The sequence below is a fragment of the Catharus ustulatus genome, chromosome 3, assembly GCF_009819885.2.
Source record: "Catharus ustulatus isolate bCatUst1 chromosome 3, bCatUst1.pri.v2, whole genome shotgun sequence".
Taxonomy (NCBI): domain Eukaryota; kingdom Metazoa; phylum Chordata; class Aves; order Passeriformes; family Turdidae; genus Catharus; species Catharus ustulatus.
In genome coordinates, this window is record NC_046223.1 from 106,764,446 (window position 1) to 106,791,876 (window position 27,431).

The window sequence follows — 27,431 nt, forward strand, 5'->3', positions numbered from 1 at the left end:
TCTAGATTAAGTCAATAATGGCTCTTACAAGCCTCTTATAGGCACAGGTATCCTTTTGCTTGCTCAAAGCAAAATCTTCTTAAAAGCTTCTTATTGGCTTCCTCTACAAATAAATTAATTACATGGTCTCTCAGATTTGTTTATATGGATACGTAAAAAGAAGAAACTTTGGTTAAATTGGAATATATCTTCAGAGCACGTTTGGTTCCAGAACAGTCAGGAAAAATGATGAGTTAGTGGCTGCTTAGTATACAAGACAGTAGAATAATTTTGTTTGGAGAATGTATTTGTTAATACAGAAATAAATCTTATTCCATAGCTGTAGAAATAAAGAAAAAAAGTGCAATCTCTTGAAATTACACTACCAACTATGTAGTCTCTCTGCAGCAACAGCAGGCCCATTTCAGGGGCCATTTAGAAGAGACGCTCATGAATCTCTGTGATTTATTGTATTTTTCATCACATACAAGCCTTTCCTTTTCTGAAAAACCACGAATTTGTGACACATAGATGCCAGCTGCAGCTCTGAATGGTGGATTTGGGTCTGTAGATATGAAAGCCAGACTGGACAGCCCCAGGCAGCTTCACACCCCAGTCCGGACCTTTCCTTTTCCCCCTCCGAGTAGCTCCAGCTGCAGTAATCAGTGCTCAGCTTAACTCTTTCAAGGCTCCTAATTCTCCACAGAGTTTGTACCTGAAAGTAAATAGCCCAAATTGCCTTTTTGGAGATTATGAGTCTAAAATTCTGCTTATTCAGACTTAGTTGGATTTTAGGATTTTAGGAGTAAGAAGCTGACTTCTGAGTCTTGCACTGGACATAATCAAGGTATTAACTATTTGTATCAACATTAGTGCAATTTAATTGCAGAAAAAACAGCTGTGTATTTTAAAACTACACAAACATAAAGCCAGAAAGTGAGGTAATTAAAGTAAAACATAAATGAAAAGTGCAGCTGGGAGCATTTTAAAAACAATAACCCAATGACTCTTCAGTATGTGTGTGTATATCAGTGTGTATGTGTGTGTGCATGCACAGAGATGATACCATACCTCACACAGGATTGCCATTGTCTATTCATTCATTAGAGGTAATTATTTTTAATTTTTGTCCCCACTGACCTGTAGGCAGATGGTTAGCATGAATGCCATTTTTATCTGGACACCAGATCTGGCCAGACCGCAATCTGTTGGGTTTGATCACTAAACTGGCAGCTGCATTACAGACCTGCTCTTTTCTCTTATTGTCTCCAGGGACTGCAGATTGGATGCACTGAATGTGAACTTCTGCAAAACATGGGGCTTTTTGTCATTTTCACTTTGCTTCCTTTTTATGACCATCCGGTAAATATCAGCCCAGTTAAAAGCTGATTGAATCAAACTGTACCAAAAAAGCAATTTTAGCTACAAAATAATTTTTTTGCTCATATAAAAAGCAAGTAAATGAGGCTTTAAAGAACAAATATACATGTGAAAGGCAACATGAAAAGGTAATTCAATGAATTCTAAGTTGAAGTTTAAAAAAACTATATATGAACACTATTCTTATCTAAAAACAGAGGACAGGTTGTTGTGGGACTCATTTCTGAAAAGGACAAAAGAACCAAAGGCGTTTTGTAATTGTATGGTTTGCACATGGAAAACTTGTGTGATCAGTAATACCCAGCACTTCCATGACATAGTTGCATGACATACAAAAATAGACAGAGTTTTTGTCCAACCTTGCTCTCACTAAGGCCTGAGAATGAGCATAACTTTAAACATATGAGTATTAGCCATATTAAAAGACATGGTATACACTATACTGATTACATTTTTTCTAATTGTGTGTGTAAATCAGTTTTATTGGAGGTTTTGCCTTCTTTTGCTATTTCTTAGTTTGACAAAATGATTTAAAGCATGGTGGAAGCTGTGCCTCCATAAAGACTGAAATGTCTTTATCTGTTCTCTATTCAGATTAAATGAAAGAAAAATTTTGTTTTAAATATGCTGATTGCTATGTAACTGTCAGAATAAATTAAATAATTTGTATCTTATTGTAAAAGGCATCTATTAATTACAGAGGGTAATTGTCCTTCCTTTACAAGATACAATGATGTCAAATCGAGATTTGCTCTACTGAGGCTGTCTGATGTTTATCACATGTAAATACTTCCTGCAACACAAGGAATTTCACTTGTTGCCATCAGACTGTGCCACAACCAGAATTCAGAAACAAGGTCTATAATCTTACAGGGTTTAACTTTTATCAAACTGTCATTTACCTTACCTACTTTTAAAAATTATCCCTGTTACATTCCAGTGTTGCATACATAGGTAGGGAGACACAAATGAAATAAAATTACATGTTGTAAAATGCCAACAGAAAGAGTAGCTTCCCAGGAACTTTTTAAAAATTTCCACACTGATAAATAGTCCAGTGTGAGCCCAACACACTATTCTGCTTCCTCTACTTTGACCTAAGAAAAGAAGAGGGAATCTTGTCTTGCTCAACAGACTACTCATGCATTTTCCATTGTAATATCATAAATTAAAATTAATATAAGCAGCATAAGGAAAAGCACCCTACACAGACCTTTTAGTGTTACAGTCAATTGCTTCCCCCTGATGTTTTCCTGGCCAGTTGTACAGTAGGAGGGGCAGAGAAGATGCCAGATCCAGATCTTGCACTTCCCACGTAAGCACTGAACTTCTTAGAGAAAATATTACTTTTCTCCTGTTAAACATCTACCTCCAATAGGGAATTGGATTCATATAAGCTGGTGAGTAAATACTTCACAAGAAAACAGCGAGTACAGGCACTTATCTAGCAAGTTTACCAACCTAATGTTGCTCCCCTGGCTCTCTCTAAGTCATTCATGTCATATTTAGAAAACTTGCTTGCCAGAATTACTTCCTTTACTGCAAGTAGAAAAAAGGAGATAATTTTAGAAGATGATTTATATCCCTTGACTCTCCACTCTGCAAATTCAGTTGTCTCTGGTCCTATTCCATATGAGAGAATTAGATTCAGTGGTGAGATTTCACCATCCTCACTAACAAGCCAGTGCAGATTGCTGTGTTGCACTGCAAAAGTATATGTGAAAGAAGATACACAAAAATAGATGACATAGAAATGGAATTTAAGGCTACCAAAAACATCAATGATGATTAAATGAGAAAGTATGTTTGACAGCAATTAATCCTAATGAAAATTTTCTTTCTGTGGTGGTAGAAATAGGTCCATGTGAAAGGTTGCTCATAAGCCATTTCAGAGAGCACACACTTTTAGTACCCTGGACAACTGAACAAGTGCTGTGCTTTCAAAGCTATTTTTAAGGTCAGCAGTCAGCTTTAACAAACTGTTTTCAGTGATGGGAATAACCAAGGTAGACCCGTTAGGAGAGAAGAATATTTTCTATTTTCAAAGCTGGACTTGAGTGGCAGCAGCTTGTGCAGGTGGTCCCAGAGCAGCAGGGCTGGGCTCTCCAGCCAGGGGAGTGGAGCACACAGGCTTTGAAGAAGATACAAAGACACTGCCAAACGCTTTATATGTGCTGCTTACATGCTTTGGCATTGAGAATCAGCAATCTTTACCAATGTTTCAGCAAATCTATCATGCTTGCCAACTTTCAAAATTCAGAAGTGGACCCTGCCTCTCCAGCTGCCATTTTTTAGGCAAAAAGAAACATCTACCAGAGGACTCCAATGACTACCAGTGACTCTAGAACAAACACAGATAACTTGGGATTTGCTGTGCAAGGGCAGATGTGGTGCCTGGTGTGTGAGTGCATGTCCAAATGCACTCTGATGTGTCAGAGGCCCTGCATGAGACAGGATTGCTGTGTGCTTGCACCTTATATTGCACCCAGCATTCAGAGATGCTCTGTACAGAGGGACAAAACATGCAAATGTAATAGAGCTGGCAAGAATACAGATGTAGCAGATCACACAGCAGAAGCTTTCTGAGTATTTCTGGAAACAGGAATTTTTCTTCTCTTCTCCTTTTCCAGGGGAGGAAATGGCACTTCTCAAAATAGAAATTTTCATTGTCACATATGATCGTAAATTCTTTGAATCTTTTTGACCCCCAATATATCCAACAAAATGAAATGCACCTAAAGACAGAACCTTGTTTGAAGGTTCTCAGCATGGGAAGCCTAAGAAGCTTGAAGTCACAGTTTGAAGTCACTTCAGGCAAGGAGAGAGAAGACAAGGTTGTATTCAACCTTAGATGTAGCAGCAATGATTGCTGCCCTGGCATGGTAGTAACAAGCCTTATTGCTTTCCCAGGACATTTCATGAGATGCAAACATGTTGGTGGGACCTTTCCTCTAAGGCACATCCCTGCTAGCACTGGAGGGTTGAAACCTTTAGTACCACACAGCTCAGCAGGTTGACAGGCAGTGACTTCCAGCCGGACACAAGTGAGAATTTCCTGGGAGCCCCTGCCAGAGCACCCATCCTCACCCTCCTGCCCTGCAGCCTTTCTCACATCTCCTCTTCTGCAACAGCTGCTAAAGTTCGACTGGCTATCACATGAAAGGGAGCAAGCACACAAGAGCAAGGGCAGCAAGCTGAAATGGGGGGTGGTGCTCAGGAAAAAGGGGGGAAAGAAAGAGGAAATTCATTAAATGGAAATCTGGCTGCTGCAAAATCTCTTAGTACATTAACCCAGCATGGGGTCTGAATCTCTGTTGCAAGGCCCTGACTGTGTCCACTGTTGCTTCATTACTGTTTTATTGATTTCAGAGGGGAATATAAATCCAGAGCAGCCTGACTGCCTTAGCAAAACACAGGGCTGACAAAGTTAATGTGCTAAAAGAAGGGACATTTTGAAATCAAAACTGAAGTAAAGTGAGTCCATAATGTAGTGTAGTTTGTCTAAAAGGCATGTCCATTTAAAATTATGCTATGTTTTAATTTTCACCTCTTCCAAAGAATCTGAAGAACATGGGACAATGTAAAAATTCCTCTAAGCAGAGAAAGTAGTGCCTTGAAGCCAAAGTGATTGCATAGTTTTCTGAAAAAAGGAAAAAAAAATATCTCTAAAATCACTTAAGGGGAGTTTATTCTCACTACCAAAATCAAATACCAGTAGAGATCTATCACAGAGGTCCTCCCAGATATAAGTATTATAAATTGATATTATAATTGGTATTGCTTTATTAATTAATATTATCAATTGTACCACTCAGAGGGCTCATTGCCAATTTTGGGGATCAGCTAAAAAGAGTGTTTCTGCCAGTTTATTGCCTTTGCACCCCTGGGACTTCTGGGCTCCCACTTCAAACAGAGAGCAGAATTCTTTTGCCACTCACTAAGTAGTGCATCAGCCTTGAATCACTTAGTTGGGTCCTACATGCACAAAAAAAAAATTAGCATCCAGATTGTTACAAAAAAGCAAAGGAGGTTTGGCATTTTGACACCAAACGCTGATAGTTTTGTGATCATATGTGTGAGCTTTTCCTGTGGAAAGGAATGCAGAACTAGAGGAGGTCTTGTGGCTACTGAACTGGAGGTAAGTACACTATTTTCCATCAGTTGTTAACCTCTTTACCCTCCGCCTTTGCTCCAGATGTTTCCTTTCCTTCCTCAAACTTCTAAAGTGAAGTAGCAGCATGTGGAAAACTCTGCAACAGGAGAAACTGGAGGAATCCAATGTACAAAGAGGATTGTGTTATGTTGGGGCCAATGCTCACATCTCAGTACATACAAGTACCTGAAATTTTATGTATTTATTTAGAAATTAAGCACAGGCACAGTGCCAGCCCTGTTTGGTTATGGCAGTGCACCTTTTCCATCAGGACTAAAACTGTTGCCATGTAAGGCTTAGCAAAATTCTGTAGCCAGCATACAGGGAATAAAACAGCCCCAGCAGCACCTCATTCTGTCTTCTAACAGGTTTAAGAATGTTTTAAAAAACCTTTGGAACTATTCATTTTTCTTAATTGAGGTCCTGGCAGCCATATAAATTCATATACATTTTTTAACCTGGCCAAGATCTTGGTCTCATCTACTTTTTACATTCTACTGTTTAATCACAAAGCTGCATGGAAAAAACATTTTGGTGTTTCTGGTTTGAATTTCCCATCCTTTATACATCCTTGTTCTTACTCCAGGAAACAGAAGTTTTCATTCATCTTCCCTGGACTTTTGTTTTCAGATAATTTTGATTTTCAGAACACATAAATTCACCATATTCCCCTTGATTTGTGTCTTTTTATGCTTTTTAAAAAATTATTTTTGTGAGAAATATTTTTTAGGCTTTTGGCCACTGCTATTGATTTTTTTTGACTGTCTTCATTTTCAGTAATACTTTGAGGACAGAGGAGGAAAGAGAAAAAAGACACACTTTTGAACTGCTCTCATTCTCCATCTCCTCTGTAGGAAAACCTACTGAAATCTTATGAGATTTCTTCCCTACAGCTGTATTTGAACACAGGTTTGTATTGATGTGTGTAAAATGATGCCCGAAAAACCCTAAAGTCAGAAGACGAAAAAACAGACAAGCCTTCCAAAAGTGACAGGCTGAATTATTGAGAGTTTGACAAGAGTTGTGCATCTACAAATTCTAAATAAAAATAATGAAAAGAATCTGTATAAATTCCTTCTTGAATACTTTTAAGAACCATTAAAGAAAAAAAACAATAAAAACATGCAGAATATATGCATTCCAAACCCCATAATTTAATTCTAAATGTCTTCAAAAATTAAAGAAGCCTAAATATTAAAATAAACGAAAATTGCATAGCAAGCAGTAAAATAATTCAGCAAATAGTTTTGATTCCACAGAAATCCCACATGAAATTGAAAGCACAAATTACCATAGCTCTGTAACTATTGTTCTGGTCCTCATTAATGAATCATGTGATATGACAAAATATATAGAGAATTTCATTTATTTTAACCAGAAAAATGTACTTACACTACATTTAATTCAGCTATTCCTCTGTTTCACATGAGTTACTTCTATGTCCACAACATGCAAAAACACGTGTAGTGATGGTTGCAAAAACTGTAAAAAGAATGAAAACTTTTCAAAATTTAAGAGAAGTTTAAAATCTGAAAAATCTATTCCTCTGAATATATCTTCTTATTTTTTCTTTAAATCTTACTCATATTCTCATCCTTCTTTCCCTCTTTCACCCAGGGAAAAAAACCTAGGAGCTGAGTTTTTCAAGGATCACTACAGAAGAGACAACTCTGCTATTAATGAAATAACTAAGTGGTTTTGAAAATGCCATTCTAAAAACCACGTGGAAAACCTTAGATTCATTAATATATAAACATGTTTGAGTAAAGAAAAAGTCACTGGAAGCCCAAAGGATTTGGATTTTATTATTTTGAATTTTATTCTTAAGAACTCAAATTATCAGACTGGTTAAGTGGGAAGTGGAACCATGGTTTTAAATTTGCCTGTTTTTCCTAAATATGTATTTCACAGGTAAGTCCTGATCTTTTTCCTATACATAAAAACACCAGCATTTATTGTTGCTGTGGTTAATGAAACCTTGGCGATACCTCTGGTCAGGGTCAGTTGCAAGGATAAAAAGTTCTGTTTCCAAAGGCAGTAGTGCCCAACAAGATCTGTTTCCTGGCTAATTACATGAAAAACCGCACACAATGGCGCTCTCCTGTGTAACTCACACAACATTGCAATCCATCATCGTGGACATTGGCTCTGTGTTTGACACTTTCCAGCACAAACTGTGGTATCTGAGACCTGAAAGAAGCAGTGACTGAACTGGAATTGAATTAAAACAAACAAAACCGAGACCCTCCCATTTTTGCATCAAGCTGTGAGTGCAGAACAGGATACAACCAAATGTCAAAAAGTCAGCACAATGAAATATGTATGGTCCCAAGGAGAAGGATATTCCATATTTTTGTAATAAGTTTTCTCCTTCTTTTCCACAGGGAATCATCTGAGCAACTCGAACCCTAGAGTGAGCCCTATAAACCACTGGTGTTTAGTGACCATCTGCACCACCAGTTCCATTATCTGTGGCTGGAGATTGATTTTCCTTTTCCTTGCATGTTCACTTACCCTAATGCCCCAGAGTGTGCAATGGAGCCAGCAGCATATAATGCAAAGACAGCTTTTAAGGCATCAAAAGTGAAAGCATCAGGAGTATCATTATATTCTGAATCTTTTGTAGTAGCTTTTTGTCTAATCCTATTGTAACAGGAATCCACTGATGGTGGCTAGGCCCCTCCTTTATGAAGCTTAAGTGCAGAGCTCAGAAGAGCTCTGCTTTCCTCAGAGGAAGGTGAAAAAGTCTGCTTTATATGGCTCCTTTATGAAGAGAGTCCAGTCTTATGTGCACCAATTTCACCTCAGTTTCATACAGTGGCCAGAAGGCTACAGAGGACACTCATTGAGATTTAGAGGCTGGGAACCAGCAAAATGTTTTCTAAGAGTTCCAGACCTCAACAACTCTTTCTAGTGGTGTGAGTAGTACATTCAAAGCTGGGTGAAGTAGTATTGCTATTCCTAATTGTCAGTAGTTACTGTAATTATTTTTAGGAAATGTTTCTTTTCTCCCTCAGTGACATGCCAAAGGCCCCCATAAATACCAGGGAAAATGGACTCATTAATTGACCATGTAGGAGTGGAACTGAAACTGGTGGGGCACACAGACCAGGCTCTGCAAAGGGCTTGGCATGCAGCAGCTGCCATTGTTCCCAGCAAACTGGTCTTAGCAGGACCTGACAAGATTTTTAAGAATGTGGTTCCCTATTTAGGTACCTAAAATGGAATCCAACGCCTACAAATCTCTCTCTCTGTATCTAGTCAGCTTACCCATTTAGACATTTCCTGTTTTTTCACAAAAGAAAACCCCACATAACAAAACCATGTGAAGAGAGGAAAAGTGTGGCCTTTCAGAACGTTACACAATGTTCCCCTCAAGAGACCCATAAGAATGCAAACCTCCTTCCTGTTGTGCCTGGAAAGTACCTCCTACAAACCTGACACTCCCAAATTGTTTCTCAGCACTTCTGAGACTATGAAGACACTTGTGTGCCTATACAGACTATACATGGAAGAACACACAACAAAGCAGGTATCAGTTATTATGCTATTGATCATACTTTGCATTCAAAGGGCATTCCTCATCCCTGGTCTCCTGCTCCATGATCACACCTTGAAAGTAAACATTATTGCTAACTCCGTATAGCAGATGTATGATAATATTTCCTGTTTAATGATGGAGATTATAGGTGTTGCTTGAAATACAATAAAAATGTGGCTTTAGTATTGTACAAAATGTAAGGTATAAATAAGAGTTACAAACACCAATATATTCATTAATAAGGTTTTTCTCCAGTTTTCTCTTCACAACATGACCTAGTGATGCTCTCAAACACAGGGAACCTAAGCTTAATTTGTTCCTCACTTCTAAGGTTTAGAACATGCTTTCTTGCATCTTCTTCTTCCTTTAACCATTGATACCAAAGGACATTGCTGTCTGGACCTTAAATTTATATCATTTAACAGAAGTGGAGTGACTGTGGTGTACAAAACACTAAAAAGTTAGTGAGAACCTGTATTTCTGGTCCAGTAATGGTTAAAGCCTCCTAAATCAGGAACAAAGGTCTAAATCAAATCCAGACTGACCACTACTGCCTCTGCCATCAGTGTATTTTCTCAATGTTCTTACTACAGCTTAAAAACAAAAAGGAAGTGCTCTTAAATTGAAAGGCTACTTTTTTTTTTTTTTTTGAGAAAAGGGAAATACTTTAGTTTCAGCATATATAAGTTATCTGTGGAACTCATTGCCACATGTCAACATTGGGTACATAACAGGATTTTTATGGAGTGAAAAGTTCTGAATGGTGACTAGGAACCTCACAGATGCATCAGACAAGAGACAATATGTAAAATATATATATCTGTATCTACAGATATCTATAGATTATGTATATGTATATGTATATGTATATGTATATGTATATGTATATGTATATGTATATGTATAAGTGTATGTATATAAGGGACATAAAAGAGCAAGCTACTGCTTTCTGCTAGCTAATAAGAATTAGAAGGAAAAGTATCTTTCACTTTGGGAGGGTTGTGGCATGACTGACCATTGTTTTTCTTGTACCTTTGTCAGAAGCATTGGCCACCGTCAGAGAAGAGATGATGGGCTAAGCTTGATCATTTGGCAATAAAACATAGCAAGTAGAGTAAAACAGATTCTTTTTTAAATAGATACTTCTACAGCAAAGAAAAGTACTAGCTTCATGGTGCCTAAGTCAACCAAACAAAAATCCATAGACTTGTGAATTTAAATGTTTTTGTTTTGTTATGAATTTTTTCTGACAGACAAGGGACAGAAAAAAACCCCACTTTTTTATCAAGATAATAATGTCTCTCCTGGTTTTGAAATAGAAGAAAATCAAATATTTAGCTTTCAAAGGTTTTTTAACCATCTAACTTGGAGTGGATATTTAAAATTAGATCCTAAATGTCCTGTGTGAGTGCTTTAAGTACAATCCCAATTTCTTGTGTTAGAGTTCTTCTCCTTCCATAAACATTTAAACACTAGCATACAATAGTTAAATATTTATGATAAATTTCAGTGATAAAATGTTAAACCCCCTTTTAGTCAAATAACAAAGGATCACTTATTTTTATAAAATATTTAGTGTCCATAATCTACTGATAATCATTTAGTTCAACAATTTTAATCAAATTGCAAGCGTCTCCTGTTTTTCCCTCTTCACGTTTGCTGAAATTTGTACTGTTCTAAAACACATTTCTTGCAAAAACAAAATATACCTTCAAAAATACAAATTTTATTATCACACATCCTATATAAAAATCATGCATTGAATTTAGGCTATAAAGGATTCTTTGGTTTCTTGTGTTCAAATCCTGTTTTCATACATTCATCAATTTTAAGAATGTAGGAGGCATTTGAAAGAGGATAGGTTTAGCCTAGATATTAGGAGGAAATTCTTTACCACAAGGGTGTTGAGGCACTGGAACAGGGTTCCCAGAGAAGCTGTGGATGTCCCACCCCTGGAAGTGCTCAAGCCCATGCTGGATGAGGTTCTGAGCCACTTGCTCCACTGGAAAGTGTCCCTGCCCATGGTGGGGGTTGGAATGGGATGATCCCTCAAGTTCCTTTCAACCTGGGCCTATTCTATGTGTCCAGTCAAATAATATTTTCTACTTAATACTGTAGAGACCAGTAACTTGTATCTGAATATAGCACAACTTTTAGCAAGGTTTATAGCCTTTATTTGATAAGCCCAGGAAATACAGACTCTACTAGGAATATGTTCCAATGGCTAACCACCTGTGAGAAATGTGCCTTCTTTATCATATGGAAAGTATTAATAACATGTGCAGAAGAGCTGAGATAGCCTATTACTATGGCAAACTCAGAACTCATGGAGTTAGAAAGTGGGATTTTTGGGTGCACAAATAAATGAAATCTGAATTCTGTCCTCCTTAAGTGTAGAACACCTAAGAGCAAGTAGTGTAGAAATAATTATTTTTTCTCTCTGAAATAGTCTTTTAAACTAGAATTTGATTAATGAATTAATAGCAAGCAAATGGCTCTTGTGGCTAATGAGGTCTTGTGAATGCAAGTAGCACTCAGACATATCCACAGCCTGCATTTTCAGCACTATAGGCATAGGTGAACAGCAGGTGTGAACTTACCTGACAGAGACCCTCACCCAGGGTGAGACTGTGCTTTGTAGGCATTTGTCAGCATGGGGAAAGTGTCATATGTGCTTCACATTGGATTCCTCCCAAAAACACTAGGCCCTGAGAAATCGGGGATTCTTACCATAATTAGCCCACCCGAAGGATGTATCCTTTCTTCACTGGAAAAAAAAGAAAAAAAGAAAAAAAAAAGTGGCTGGGGAAAAAATTCTCCAGAAGTTACAGCAAGACTGTGAATACAACTGCTTGGAGGAACATTGAGGACAGCAAGGCTTACTGTGTTTGCTCTTGGGTCTCTGTCCCTTGCCAGACCACAGCGAAGTTGCCAAAATGTAAATGTCTGTTGTGTGGCTGATTTCATACACTGCTGCCCACAGACAGCCACATCAAAATAAATATGCATGCTATGGAGAATAGCACTTTGCCCTTTGTGAATTCCACAAATGCTGCTTTGCTGGTTTTGCAACCCTGCAGCTGTGTATTTTATTGGAAATTGAGAGGGAGGTGTTCTGAGCCTCTCATGGCTTTCCCTTACACTCAGATCTAACTGACCCTTGGCTCAATCATCCCTCACATCCTGGAGATCTCACAGGACTTGGCAAGCTGTCCCTCATGCCAGCAGGTCACAGTGCATGGTGCTCCTGCATTTCACAGCACCCCCCATTCTCTGCTGTGAGTATCTTTGATGCACTAGACAGGATTTATAGAATGGTGTCCAAGCTGCTGACTGTTTATAGACACATGGACTAAAATCGAACCAGAGCAATCTCCTATGTGTCTCATGGCTTTGGCCTCTAAACTGGTAACAAACCTGAATGAAATACAGAGGCTGCTGCCCAGGGAAGGATCTTTCTGCACTGATGGCAAATCTGTGGCAGCAGCCAGGGGAGTTTGAGAATGGGACACGCCCAGGCTGACAAATATTCACTACAGTTTGGCGAGTAATTACAAATGCAATATAATATTTGAATATTAACTAAAATATTAACTACTTAATATTAACTACCTAAATCAGAGTCCATGAAACAACAGATCTGCAGGTACAGAGATCTTCTAAAAGAAAGAGTAAAAATTTGACTGCCATGCAGATTGTCTGTAAGCCTAAAGAAGAGAAAGGCCCCTTTTTCTCCTAAGACCATGTGTTTCTGCATGCTTCTCTGAGGAACACACAGCTGTTTGGCTATGTTGCCATTTTGCCTGATGAGTATTCAACTGCCTGGCAGAGCTTGTGGGCTGAGGCCAAACTTTGCTGCTTATACTGGTGTTTACTGTATTCTTTCTAAATTCCTTTTATGAACTATTTTACTGTGTATGCAATAATACTCTGCTTTGCTTGAAATATTCCAGGAGCTTTATTTTGCCTCCCCATCCTCCTAATGTGAGGAATGCTGGTAGTAAAGGTCACACAGCCTTTCCCCTTTAATCTTCAGATGAATAAAATGTAGGAAGAAACAGGAGAGGCAAGGAAACAAGAAAAGTTGCACAGGAGAAAAAAAGAGAAAATTAAACTGAAAATAAAGAAATGTGGAAATGAAATTAAAAAGGCAAAAGAAAATACATAGCAACAAAGTTTAAATATAGTTGCTTGCCTGTTTAAATTCTAAAATTACTCCACAGCCTCATAATAGGATTAATAGGTTTCAAAGGACTAATAATCACTGGTATGACTGAATGCCTTTAAACTGTCTCTGCTTAGTCAACCTAGGAGGACTTTCTGCTCCCCTGATTGCCATACACACGATCCTTTTCTTTGTGAGCTCTAACCTTTCAAGGGTCATTTTTCCTCATGCCTTTCTCTTTGCTTTCCTTCTCTGAACTCTAAGGCTTCTCTTTTCCTCCATGCTCTGAAGTCTCTTTCCCTCACTTTCTGCTCCAATTCCCCTTTCTCTCTGCTACAGAGACAAATGTGCTGCCTGAGCACTTTATGTGGGTACTCCTGAGAACTTCCCTATGGATATGGCACTAAACTCTATCAGAAAGACTAAATTCTGCTAGTGCCATTACCAAATATTGCAGTTTTCTCCACTGCAGCCCAGCTTTCCTCACTGAGGTGTTGGCCTTCCATGTCATTGTTAGTTGTTTGCCTTTGGCACAAATTTTAATTAGTTGGATGAGTCAGAGAAGGTCTACTATTACCCAAATCCTGCTGCCTCACAATCAAATATGGGGTCTCATTAAATTCCTCTATTAACACTGGGTTTGGTAGCTTCCTTATCTCTAGTAACCAGGCATTTCTCACAGTTGTTATTAAGTTCACTTACAACCATTGGTAAGAAATGCTGAAGCCAAATTGTATATTTTACATGTGAAAAGTCACATACTGAGCTGAGTTCTGTCTGTAAGGAAACATTGCTCTCTTAAGCAAGCTTTGCTGATTGCACTTAACTCTTCCCTTTTCTGGCATTCATTCATTTTCTGAAAGCCTGAGCAACCATCTAAACCCTTAGAGACCAACCTGGTAAGGCAGGAAAATGACAGGTGCTATGGACAACCACTTCTGAACCAGGATTCAAAAGTGTGCCTATCCTAACAGGACAAGAAGCAGATGTGCCCCCCTTCACGTTACTGAATTGAGTGTCTGAACCTTTTGGTTTTCCTTTCCCAGCTCAGCAAACTTTCAAAACCATTTTAATTTTGTAGGTGGGGCACTTGCTTTTCCTAATAACAAGCATTCAGGTGCAGATAAAAGCTTCAAATGCTTTTCTTCTTTTTTTTGTTGCAATTTATTTGTTTAATTCTTCATGCTTTTTGCAGTCTATGAACTGATGCACCATTCTCCTTTTGCTGGTCTTAAGATTCCTTAAAAACAAATGTATCAGGTTCATTGAGTATTCCCGAGAACAAAGTAGGAAGAAGATGGCAGGTTCACAAAGTGACAATTCACACAGTTCTGCTTAATGTGAAAGCAAACTCAGAATGCTGAAGTTAACAGTTTACAGGGGCTCAAAACTGAGCTGCACGGCTGCTCACATGAGGAATGAGCTGTAGCATCCCTACATCCAGCTCAGGAAGTCTGTCAGCCTTAGGTTGTGGAGGCCTGGAGCATATGCAAATGAGAAATGATTCTGCCCTGCCCTGCCTGGTCTTTATATTCTTCCTCCAGTGGCAGGTAAACTACTGAGCTGAATGAACTTTGGACCTCAACCATTACAAACCCATTTATATTCCAAAGCTTTGTACTGCCCTGGACTCCTCTGCACACTGGGAATTCTCACTTTTCTTTCAGCCTCTTCCCAGATACTTTGCATTGACCAGCGTGTTCAGGGATGTTGGAAAGCATTTGAATTAACTCCCTAGCATTGATTCTACCTATAGTTCTGTGTATAGATCTTGAATGGGCTTTCTAAGAATATTTGTTAGTAAGCAAGTTGTTTCATTGACTAAAATGCTATGAGATTTTTCTAGCAACCTAGTAAAATGATATATGTCTGAGCAATTTAAAAAGTTGAGATAGCCATCTCATCAGAATAATTCTGATGGACATTAGGGATCCTTTATGCTTAATTTCTAATATTAGATGTAAGATGCAAATATCACCCCCCTGAACTGATGGGCTGACAGTATCAGTTTCCTCCACATGTACTTGCTTTCCTTAAGGCTGAGTAAGAGCAGTATTTTCTCTTCCCTTTTCAAAAGAATTGTGAAATTTCTGAGCGAACTTAACCTCAAAAAATTTCTGAGCTACCTGATATTTCTTTTTCTAACTGAGCAAGCTAAGTATTCATGCAGGAGACTTAGCAAAAAATAATAATTTTTAAAAATCCCATATGTTACTTTTAAGGGCAGAGATTTTTCTATGCCTTTCCATACTTAATTCCCACGCCGAGTACAAACCAAATCTATATAAACGCACAAACACCATTACAAAATCTAGGGGGTTGACACATACAGAAATGATAAATCCTACTCCAGAAGCAGGCAAATGACTCAACCACCACCACTGATAAAAAGAAGGCATTAAAGGCAGCACATCCTTGCCATACACCAACAAGGTTTTCCCTGCTGGGTGACTTACCTCAACTAACCGTCAAAAAGAATCAGTCTCAAGGGAATGTTTTGCTTATAGATTTATAAATGTTGACAATAATCCTAAATGGATGTTAGGGGAATTGACAAATCTCGGCATTTTTCTTGATGTATGTGTGCCTGGGGGAACTTTGGAGGCCCCAGCATTCATTAAAAAGAAGCAAGCCATTGACAGCTGACAAGGAAAGACAGGTAGCATAGCTAGAAAAGTAGAAGCTATTTGTTGACATAAAATTCTGAAGCATAACCTAATAATCTAGTATTTTCTTACACTGTTGTTTCTAGGCTCACTCAAAGTGTACAGACCATACAGCCCAGTGTGCTTAGCGAAACAATAAATCTGCTTACTCTATAAATGGCTTTATTGTCAAAGTTTGAATACTCAGGAAAATAATGTGGGCCAGATTAAAGCTGGAATTAGTGCTTTAGTAAAGATCTGGGAGGCAGCTGAGAGTTGTATTTTTGTTTTTTCTATGTATGCATGGGGTTTTTTTTCCCCCTAGAGGTCACAGCACATGTTTAAACAGCATCCTCTGGAAGAAAATATTTCTGAGCTTTGCTGCATCATCTTGACAGACATGAAAGAAGGGGAAAGACAACAAATGAGGAAACTCAGAAGCTTGATTCTAACTTTGTGTTTGATTGTGAGCTAAATTGTTCCTGGGACCACTGATAGGGAAACTTGCAGAATTTATCCAGGAGCCTGAAGAAGAGCTTTGATTAATTTTCCTTGTACACTAGTTACAGCTAGGTTTTCTACCTAGCAGCTTTCCACTTAAATCTGATTTGATAGCAAGTGAAAACTAGAAAAATATGACAATCTGAGATACTATTTATGGATTTCTTTTGATAGTGAAATGAACAAAAATACTGAAAAGTAGAATGGCAGTTACTCTTGTCCTATTGAGAAATAATACTTTCTAATGGCTTTTAAAAATATTTCTAGCACTCTGCAATCCAGATTACCATGAGTGTATTTGTAAGTGTGTGTTTGAAAAGAGTGATATACTCACATGGTTATTTCCCTAGGATGGAAATGTCAGCACATGTCTTGTCTCCTATTTCCTACTGCCAGAGGGTATTTAAAAGCAAATTTTGCAGTATTTCATAGAACCTAGTTTTAAACAAAGGTAGCAACAGGTCCTCCAGCACCCCTGGGGCCCACAAAAACACATTTATTTCCTCTCTTCCACATTACCCCTTGTCTCAAGGAAAGTGATTAAGTAGCAGCAGAAGTCATAGCAGCAATATAGCCCATGTCCCATTGTAGGGAGCAGTGTGGTTAGAGGCTGAACATACTTCTAATCTTACAAGGCAAAATAAAAGACAACAACACAGCTATTTAGAGAGGAAGGAAATTGAGAAAAACAAATTTGTTGATTCTGGCCAACACCATATAGAAAGTCTATGCAAATCTGTGAAATAACTCAGATCTCTGAATTTGTTCTTTGACACTATCTCCTTGTGCTGCTCCATTCTATTTTGTTGTTTTACTCCACCCTACATTGTATTTGTGACAAATATTAATAGAGTTTCTGTGTCCACTTCCCTTCCCTGGGGTTAATACTCTACCCAGGCTGGCCAGAGATCTTGCAGCTGATATTCAGTGGGGCTTTCACAGTTAATGTGCAGCAGAAGGAAACTATAGATTGTGTTTCTTTTTGTTTCTTTCTTTTTTTCCTGAAAGTTTCTCCTCTATCACAATAATTTCTGTGATGTTTTCTTGTTTTTATCTGTTAACTACGTGTCAATAACTAAAAACAGTATTGAGCAAAACCCCTACCAAATCTTGACCTTTTTTGGTGAGGCAATAACGAGATTTTGAATGGAGCCCCAGATGTCTTTTTAGGATGCACTGTAAACTTATGTTTAATTTCCTGTCTACTACCAGCCTTAGTCCATCAGTATTGCCCTTGCTTTCACAGACTTCTATATATCATGGAATATTTGTATTTTGGATTGTTTTCTCCAAGAAGTAATAGCTTCCATTTTACAGGCTGATACTCAACATAGTGCAACACATACTTATGACTTTAAACTTTTTTCTGTGTTATTTTTCTGGTTTCAGAAATGCTTTTTTTCCTTCCTCATGAGTGTACATATGGATATTCATTGTAAAGAAAAGGTGATATGAGTAAAATCCCAAATTCCTAGTTGGTGGGTGAATTGCTTTACTTTTCTCACCACTGACCCATCCATTCCCATATGGTGTTGTCAGGGTTCAGAGGCTCAGCTACCCATTCAGTTAAAAGGAACCTAATGAGTTCTCAAATGGATAGATCTTCATGAGACTCCTGACCTTAGGAAGGAAATGAAATTTTTAAGAAAAAAAAGTACACAGTGGAAAGGTTTAGTGTGTGTGTGTGTGTGTGTGTGTATATCAGAGAAAAATTTAAAATGAGGCTTTGTGCTTCACCGATTGTGTTAAACTGATAAGCTCTCACTGACTCAATTTTATTTCATCTGACACTCTCTGTTCATGAGAACTTTGTTTCTTCTACCAGATGATACCCATCTCACCCTTCAAAATCAGGCCTCTGGCTTGAGATATTACTTCATTACTTGCAGAGGACAAGAAATATCCTCATTTGAAAACTGGTGAACTACCTGAGGTATCCACTGGCTCTCCCTGATTGTAGCAGGCTTGAACATTTCCCTTCTCCATGAGGAACCCAACTTAAACCAGCTACAACAGTGTGAGATGTCTTCCACCAAACTGAATATTTGCTCTTGTTCTCAAGCAGAACATTTTTTCATTTCACCAAACTCTTTTAGCTTTGATGCTGTCCTGATTTAGCTCTGATAGCTAACAGTCACTGGGCTACAGACCCTGAAGCCCAATGTGAACAACTTCCTTGCTCCCACAAAATCGATTTCAGATGTTGTGTAGCTAAATGACATCAGAAATCATCTTCATTATGGGTGTAATTCATTGTGAGGGGGCTCACATAAGGATCTCTGTGTCCTTTCAAGTCTCACATGGGCCAATAGGGCAGGACTTCACCTGGAGCGAAGGGACGTTGGAATAGCGGTACCAGAACCAGGCAGCATTTGTGTATGAAGCAGTGAAACTGCAGCAGGACCCAAGCCCCAGGTATTTTGAATCTTAGAGGAAGCTCTTTTCCTCTGCTTTCACTGCCAGGAAAGCTTGGACACCGAAGTGTTGGAGTCCCACATTCCAAATTTACAAAAAGATAATAAATGACAGACAAGCTTTTGTGTAGTTTTTTTGAGGACCAAAGACATTACAACCACTTGCAGCTCTATGATCCAGCTTTTAATTCCTATCTCTCATTTCCTACTCGTGATGTCTTGGCAACTGTTTCTGCTCCAGGAGCTGTATTTTCCTCCCTCTCCCAGTCTCTGAAGTCTCCACACGTGAGGAAATGAGCAGCACTGCTTCCCCCCATGCCCTGCCCCAGGGGCAAGGCACCCCAGACAAGGGTGAGGAATGAATCCCAGGAGATTTCCTGGTCATTACCAAAGGTGGGAACGAGGGAAAACTGGAATCGATTGCAGGAAACAGATATCATTATCTTTGCAAGTTTCTCACAACAACAACAGTTACCTGGGGCACACCAGACATTTTACTTCACGTAGCAGCTAATTATCAGAGACCAGCGGTACAAATACTGACAGCAGCTGTAGCTGGTGCACAGATCAGCCCTGGCTTGTGTTCTTTCCACCCACTATCTCTTCCAGACCTGGTTTGCAATTCAGGTTATATCACTTCAAAGAATTTGACTTTCCTCTGTCATCCAGCTGCAACACACCAAAGCAAAGGCAATGGGTTTACATTGAAGTGGAAGAAAAATCAGTTCAGAGATTTGAATGCTCAAAGGAAATAGTTTTTGCTTCCTAGAAGATCTTTCCCTACCTAGTGGTAAAGGATGCTGCCTGGAAGCACAGATGATCCATTTCTTCTACGTATATAAAGGGATGGTTTAGATGATGCACAAGATATGGTTTTTACATAACCAGCAGAATTATTTTCAGGTGAACTTATTAGGTATTTATTGCTGCTGCAAACTAAAAATAGAAGTTTTGGATTTAACTGATTCAAACACTGCACTAACAGAAACAGATTCCACATTTCTGGGAGTCACATGATGAACAACTATCAGGAAAGTTTGTAGCAACACAACCTGCAGAAATAATGGAAGCATCACAAAAACATCTCGTGAGAGAGCAAGGAGGATGAATACTGCAGATCCTTATCTGTGGCATCTTTATTACAGGATTTTATTTAAATAATTTTTTTCCCATTACTTTTCTCATTATATAACCCAGCGCATAAATGAGAAGACCACATGAGGCTTCCCAATATCTCTGCTGAAATCTGCTAATATCCTCCTGAATGCTGTGACAGAAGAGTGGGACTTTCCTCAGTGTGCAGCTGCTACGTGCAGAAGCAGGAGAATTGATGTACATCTAACACAGAGACTCCCGAGCTGCTGCTGGTGCTTCCTCATCATCACCTTTGCCCTGCAGACACACATCCCCTACACCGTGTTTAAACTCAGTGCTAAAGGTGCACCATCATTTTTGCTGATGGCTGGCATTCGTTCAGAATTCTAACAATTTAGGAATAACAATTTGAGACCTGTCACTGATCAGCTGTGAGCAAGATGCTTCACCTCTGTGTGCCTTTGTTTCCCTTCCAGCACCATCTGCTTTGCTTAATTAAAGCGAAAGCTCTGCTCTGTAAAGACCTTCCCTTCACAGGCATTTGTGAAATGCTTTTCACAGCGCACCTCTGAATTCATTCAGGACACAGAGCTGCCAAGCTAACATTGATTACTACTATTAACAATCTCTGGTTTAACTTGTCACTTGTGACAGCAGTATTACTAACAGCACAGGAAACCAGAATCCTAAGAAGCAAAAAAAAAACCAACCAAAATTTAACATGAAAAAGGACTCTGTGTTCTGTTTGGGGTATTGCCTTTTCAATCAAACATGAAAAGAATCCTTACACCCTAATGTGTATGCTAAACTATCATGATCTTCTGCAGATTGCTGTCGAGTATAGCAACCTCTGGATGTGTAGGATATTTCAAAGCACTTTGCTTCTCAAAGCATCATTTTTCATACAGTCATTTGCATGCAGTTTTGCAGCCTTGTTTTTCATGGATTTTTCAAAATGCTAATTTTTGCCTACTCTGCTATAATCTACTTAGAATTTGGGTGGGATCTTACACAAGGGATGCAAGGGATGTGCAAGGGATAATATCTGGAAGAAATCAAAAGCAAAGGCTGTTGCCTAGTTTTAGCTGCAGAAATAAAGCAGTTTCAACGCAACCCTAATTACAGTTTTGTGGTGCTTTGTCGAGCCCTGCTGATAAGTTTCCGTGGTAAACAGCTCTTTATTGTTCTTTCACATTCAGTCACCATGGAAACTAGCATTTTAGGGTTTGATCCTGAGAGATGCCAAGCACCTGCTTCTGTGAGAGTATCTATGGCAGAGGAGGATTCGAGACATCTTATAAGATCAGTCCTTTCAATGACAGCAGATTTACTACAGGAAAAAAAGGAAAAAAAAAAGATATGAGGGGGAAAAAAAGCTTTTGATGTGCGTTTTTGGAAGGAATTGTGAAAAAAAAAGATATCACAGTGCCTGGCCCCAGTCATACCTAGCAAAGGAAAACAGTATCTGACACTGCTGCTCATGGGTGTAGTGCAGTGCGAAAGAAAACAACATAAAACTCACCTCATTCGAACAAAACAAAGCCAAGCAAAACAAACAAAAACAAAACAAAATAAAAGAAGCCTGAGGAACCTAAGGATCTAGCTCCAAAGGAAACGCAAGTCAGAAACAGAGCCTCAGAATGTCACTAACAAAATGTCGGGAAGATGAATTCCCTTTCATTCATTGCCAAATCCTTCATTGCCTTCTTGTTGTAAAAAAAAGATATTGCTTGGGAGGTCAAACTCAGGTGATAAACAGCTGAGCAAATTTTCTATTTTAGCTTCTGAAAAATCCCTGAGGGACTTTCCTTTGTCTTTTCTGCTTATGCTGACCTCAAGCTGTTGGTCAGAGCCTGGAGGAATCATTCAATTTAGCAAATTTGGCTTTTTTTTCCTGTACAGCTCCATTTCCTCTGAATTTATCTTGATGTCTCAGTGGGAAGATAGAAGGTTTGTGTCAGCAGTTAGCAGATAGCTTGGATGTAAGCAGGTGTGACCGCACCAATTGCTGCCTTATCTGATGGAGCTGAGCAGGGAATGGCTTTGCTGCCCTCTGCTCCTGCCCAGCTGTGCTGTGCCCTGCACCTGCCGGGCTGCACAGGAGCTGCTCCATCACACACCCAGCCCTGTGCCATGTGCTGACCGGGGCAGGGCCATCAGCTTCAGGGCAATGCTTTTGTTTTCTATGCTTCAAAATATTGGCCAGAGGTTGTTCTGTGTAAATGCAGACCCCCATCTGAGGGGTACAGTCACCTTGGTTTTCATTAGCATGGTAGGAGCAAGCAGCACTTCTTCGGTGACATCTTAAAGGGAGTGAGTCACCTTTTAGGTGTTTTGATTTCTTGTTAAATTTAAAAAAAAAATTAAAAAGCATACTAGATCTCTATTTGCAAGTCACCTCAATCAGTGGCCCAACTAATTAGAATGGGGAGGTTATTGTATTCATGCATGTGCAACATTGCAAATTTAGGCATTTTGTTTTCAATTAGTCCTCAGACAAAAAAAAAAAAAAGTTAATAAGATCATGCTGCATGCAAGAAGTAGTTTCTCACAAACATATTTCTTCTTCATCTCTGCAAATATGCATAAGAGAAGAATATCAGTTCTTCACATGACAGTTTGGGGAGACACATTAACTGCAATCTTTGTATCTTGGCATTGCTGTTAGTGGTAAGGTTATGGTGACATTCAAGATTTTTATGATTTGGACTTTAAAAGATTTTTTTCAGAACAGTATTTGTTTTTTGGTTTTTTTTTACCTTTCTTTCTTGCTTCCATAGCCCAGCTGTAACAATATCTGAAAGGAAAATAAAGATTAAGCAATAGCAGAATTGAAATTAAGTAATATGGGTTACAGACAAACCATGGGACATGGTTTAGTGGTGGATGTGGCAGTGTTAGGTTAACAGCTGGACTCGATTTTAGAGGGTTTTGCCAACACAAATGATTCTATGATTCCCTCTGATCTGAGTCTACCAGTGATGACTATTAGAAAGTGTGTCACCATTAAAAATGAGTACTTTGAGATAAAGAAGTCACACAGTTGCCCATTTGACTACATGACTGTAGAATTTTATGAAGAAAAAGTATCTCCACACTTAGAGCTAAGGCACAGATAACACTTGGTCCTATAAAGGAAACTATGTCTAAAAAACTATCAAAGAACATTTGTAGTCATCTAGGGTTACCATTAGGGAAATGAGCTAAGATTCTTTAATATATATGGGAAGACTGTCTTCATAACCTTTAGATCAGGAAAATTTCACAAGAAATTAGCTGGAAAAAATTCAGATTGGAGTAGATTCCTTCTTCTGTCACCTACTTCACAGTAAAGTAATATGTGTCACTGTTTAAACAGTGTTTATAAATTGCAGCCCTGAAAAAGATGAAATCCAGTGTTAAAAATGATGATGGAATTAGGTGCTGTTTAGGGCAGGAAGGACAGGTTGGCAGCAAAAACATGTGATATTTTACATGTCACTAACTTGCAGGTGAGCTGCTGATGGTGGAGTTCTTCCCTTTTCATTAAACCTGTTATAGACTGAAGTATAATTCATGTCAATTCAATGACTGGAAAAACTATGTGTACAGTGTACACACAGCAAAATTGAGCATCAGAGTGCTACTATTAAATACAAAATAAAATGTGACTTAAAATAACTTTTGGCTCATCTTCCAGTAGAGAAATCCTTCTTCTTGGAGCAGGATCACCTACATTATTAAGCCTGATGTTGTAATGTATCTCTGCTAGAGAACATGTCACCACATACATTAATCTGGCTGCAGCACTGTTCTAGGAAAAGTTGGGTAGGGATTCATCCATCTACACACAAAATAGTCACCCCAGGGTCTCTCTACCCTTCTAGGGTCCAATTCATCTTATCCTTAAGCAGAATTCTAAAATAAGTTCAGGAATGCCCAGCCTTGCCCATTTGATTCAAACAGGAGCCTATAACATGTAGAAATTTAGGCACTAAATTTAGGGCAAACAATATTCATCCTGAATGTCTAGTCAAGATTCTCTAGAGTTTAGAGCTAAAATTTTCTTTGTATTTTGAATTTGTGCAATATCTGGTAGATCTTAGCTCTAACCCAGGACTGCTGCTTTAGGTCCCAAGAAATACTTGAAATCTAATGCTGTTACTTGTCCAGTAGATCCAGGTGGACTTTTGCCTCAGTGCAAAGCTACACTGAGACAATTTGTTGAACAGGTATAGTCAGTGAGTGTTACCACTTCACACTCCCTGCTAAGGCCTTTTCCAGTCACAACTGTTCTTAGTTTCTCCCTTCATGAATGTTTTTGTGCTGCAAACATTGTCTGTTGAAGGTTGCAGCAGCAATCAATATATTTACTTATTTTTCAGGCTGTTACTGTGTCTAGGCAGACACACCTAAAAGGAGGTTCCAGGATTATACCCAATGAATATAAAGAAAAATAGTTGTGATGTAGTGAATATCAAATCCTTTAAAGGTACGAAGTCCAAATTTCATTGTAAGAGTTGCCCAAGTTCTTGCTATCCACTTACACTTTTTTTAACATTCATTTTCCCCTTGCAGCTGCTTGTACTCTTAGACAAGGTAGAATTATCATGACAGCAGTGTATATGTGAGCTTGTGTGTCCACATCTCTTTTTCTCCTGCTTTCCCTGTAAATGCATGTTTATCTCTGTGCCAAGCTGTATATCTGCTCTGTGTGTCTGGGGGGTGTGTGGGGAGAGGCCAATTTGCTGGTTATAACAAGTAAATGGCCAGCATTTCCACTGACCCAGTAGTTAGCACAGCTCTATTCTGAATATTTTGGCAACTTTCATGATCAAACTGCAGCAGTAGATTTAGTTCTAAGAAGTACCTCTTCTTTACCCTGTGCAAATTAAACACCAGCTGGATGTGTGAGATACTGAGTGACATCTCCTTCTCCAAGAATATGACCCAGCACTTGGAGAGGAAAAGAAAGATAAAAAGGAAAGGAGACAGAGCTGTCCTGCTGTTCTGTAACACGGGGGGAACCTCACACAGCAGGTTGCAATCTGAACTGTCCCATTTCATTATGCCACTGAGGCAGACTCCTGCAGTGCATTAAGGTTTTAAAATCATTTAGGAAATATGAAGATACATTGTTATTAAATCATTTCATTACACTTCAAAAACAATTTTGTGATGTCCATTTTTTAACATAATAGAGATTGTCTTTCACCAGCGGGGACTGGCAAGTGTATATAGACTGAGTTTCTGTAATAATATGATTAGTATGGAAATGGAAATGGACTGTAAATAATACTTAGGATGATCTTTTATTCAGCCACATCAAGGAACCACAGAAAGCCTTGCTCAGACTGACTTCCATGGTGTACTGAAAACATGCAAAATTTATCCATAGAGGATTTTTTCATGATCAGCCTGAAGTCATACCTAACAAGTGTTTATTAATAATATACTCTCAGTTCATTTGGTTAATTTTTGTTGAAATAAGGTGAAAATCTTGAAGACATATTTACGTGTAGAAAACCAATGGTTATCAGATAAATATTATCTGAGTAGTGTCATACCACCTTTATTTTGTAGAAGAATGTATATATGTATGGCAAAATCAGTGTGAGTCGTATCTGTGTTCATACAGCACTGCAAAACCAAAAAAAAAATTTTATTCAGAATTCTAAATCCAAAAATCTACCTATGGAAAATTCTTTTTTTGATTTCAAGAAGTGAAAATGGAAAAGAAAGCTTTTCTTATTTTGCCTTGAAAGTTGTGATTAATTACTTTAAAATTATTTTTTAAAACAGTCCAGTAATAGATAGATAAAAATAGATGAAAAATTAAAATTTTTGTAACATTTATTTACATTTATGGCAAAAATATACACTGTTGATGCTAATCAGAACTCTCTGCAATGCATGACTTTTTCTTAAAGTACACGGGCAAACTTTCTTTAATTTCTTAACATTGAGCTTTATTTATCGACATGTTTTTTTTTTATGAGTTAGATGCAAACTGAAAATGTCTTTAAGTGTGAAAATAAGTCAGAAGCCTCAACATATACTACTTAAAGACCGATGAAAAATATAAAAGTGTCATTGGAACTTCATTTGTGTTCACACCAAGAAGCTGTGAAGAAAAGTTACTGGAAAAGGGAAGCCTTTCAGGGGCTGTGCACTTACATCACCTCATGTTTTCAAGACACTGTAGATTATAAAAGATCTGTATTTAGACCACCTTATGGCTAGATGTTTTATGAATTTCAAACAGCTGGAACTTTGTCAATATTTTCCTCTATCAAAAGCAGTTTAGAAAGTGGGCCCCTGTGGGGCAGCCACATGTGTGGTGAATTCCTATGAATTGCACACAGAAATTTTTATTCAGGAACAAAGAAACAGATTTTTGAGAACTTAAATAATAAGAAGAAGCTGAGTACATCTTCCCATTCCCTTCTTTCTCTTCAGTGTACACTAGGTATTTCCAACATCCAACTCAACTCTGTAAGGTTTTCCTTGGACTTGGCTGACACATCCTTGAGACAATCTATGCTACAACTTTCTGGAAGATAAATTTTGTAGCCATTGTGGATGTGAAAACGCTGAATGAGCACTTCCAGGAGTCTTCAAGGCCAAAGTCTTCATGTTGAAGGTCCATCCTTCAGGGATAGCTAAATGTTTTAACTGGCTTTAACCATTTTCCTAAACTTTTGATATAATATTCATAATCATCTTTTTTCTTTTGTCTTCTTCACATGAAAATTTAAGGAAGGAAAAATAAAAACAATGTATTGAGAAAGGAGGTTGAAAAAGAAAGAAAAAACAATGAAATAAAATTAATGCAGCAAGAAATTCTAACAAAACAGACTTTTAAAACTATTTATTGAATCTACTGAGCTTTTTTAAAATTTATTTTATTTTTTTAGGGTTTTTTTTCAGTAAATTACATTAACTGGAGGTACTAGTATTGAAGGGAAAATACAAGAAACAGAATTCACATAGGTCTTATTTCATCAGTAATGGCATTCCAGTTAGGAACTGTCATTTCCAAGCAAATCCAGAAATAAATGAAAACTGTCCCAAAACTTTCATGGCTACAGCTGTACTGCTATGGAAGTGCTTCACATAGAAGCTGATTTTGAAGCTGATTTTTGAGGCTTTTTTTTTTTTTTTTTTTGCCTCGCATATGGAATATGTATAGTTTAAATAAGTTAATATCACTGCAGCTGGATTTGCTTGCCTTTTTTTTGTTTGTTTGCTTTTTTGTTTGGTTTTTTGTTGGGAGTTTTTTGTGTTTTTTGGGAATATGAGGGTTAGGAATATGTAGAGAAAAATAATAAAAAAAAGTATATGAAAAACTCAACACCAACTCAAAAAAGAAAGATCTACCTGTGAAGTGAGGGGCAGGGAATTAACAACACTTTGATGGGATTGTTTTTGCAGTCTGTAAAGTGCATGGATTTAAATACCATGGTTTGGAAACTAACACCTGGAAGGAATTTCTTTTGGAGACTAGTGAACTGCTACATAAATCATTTTCATCCAAGCATTTGCTGATTATTTAGGTAGGGACCATCTACAGTAGAAA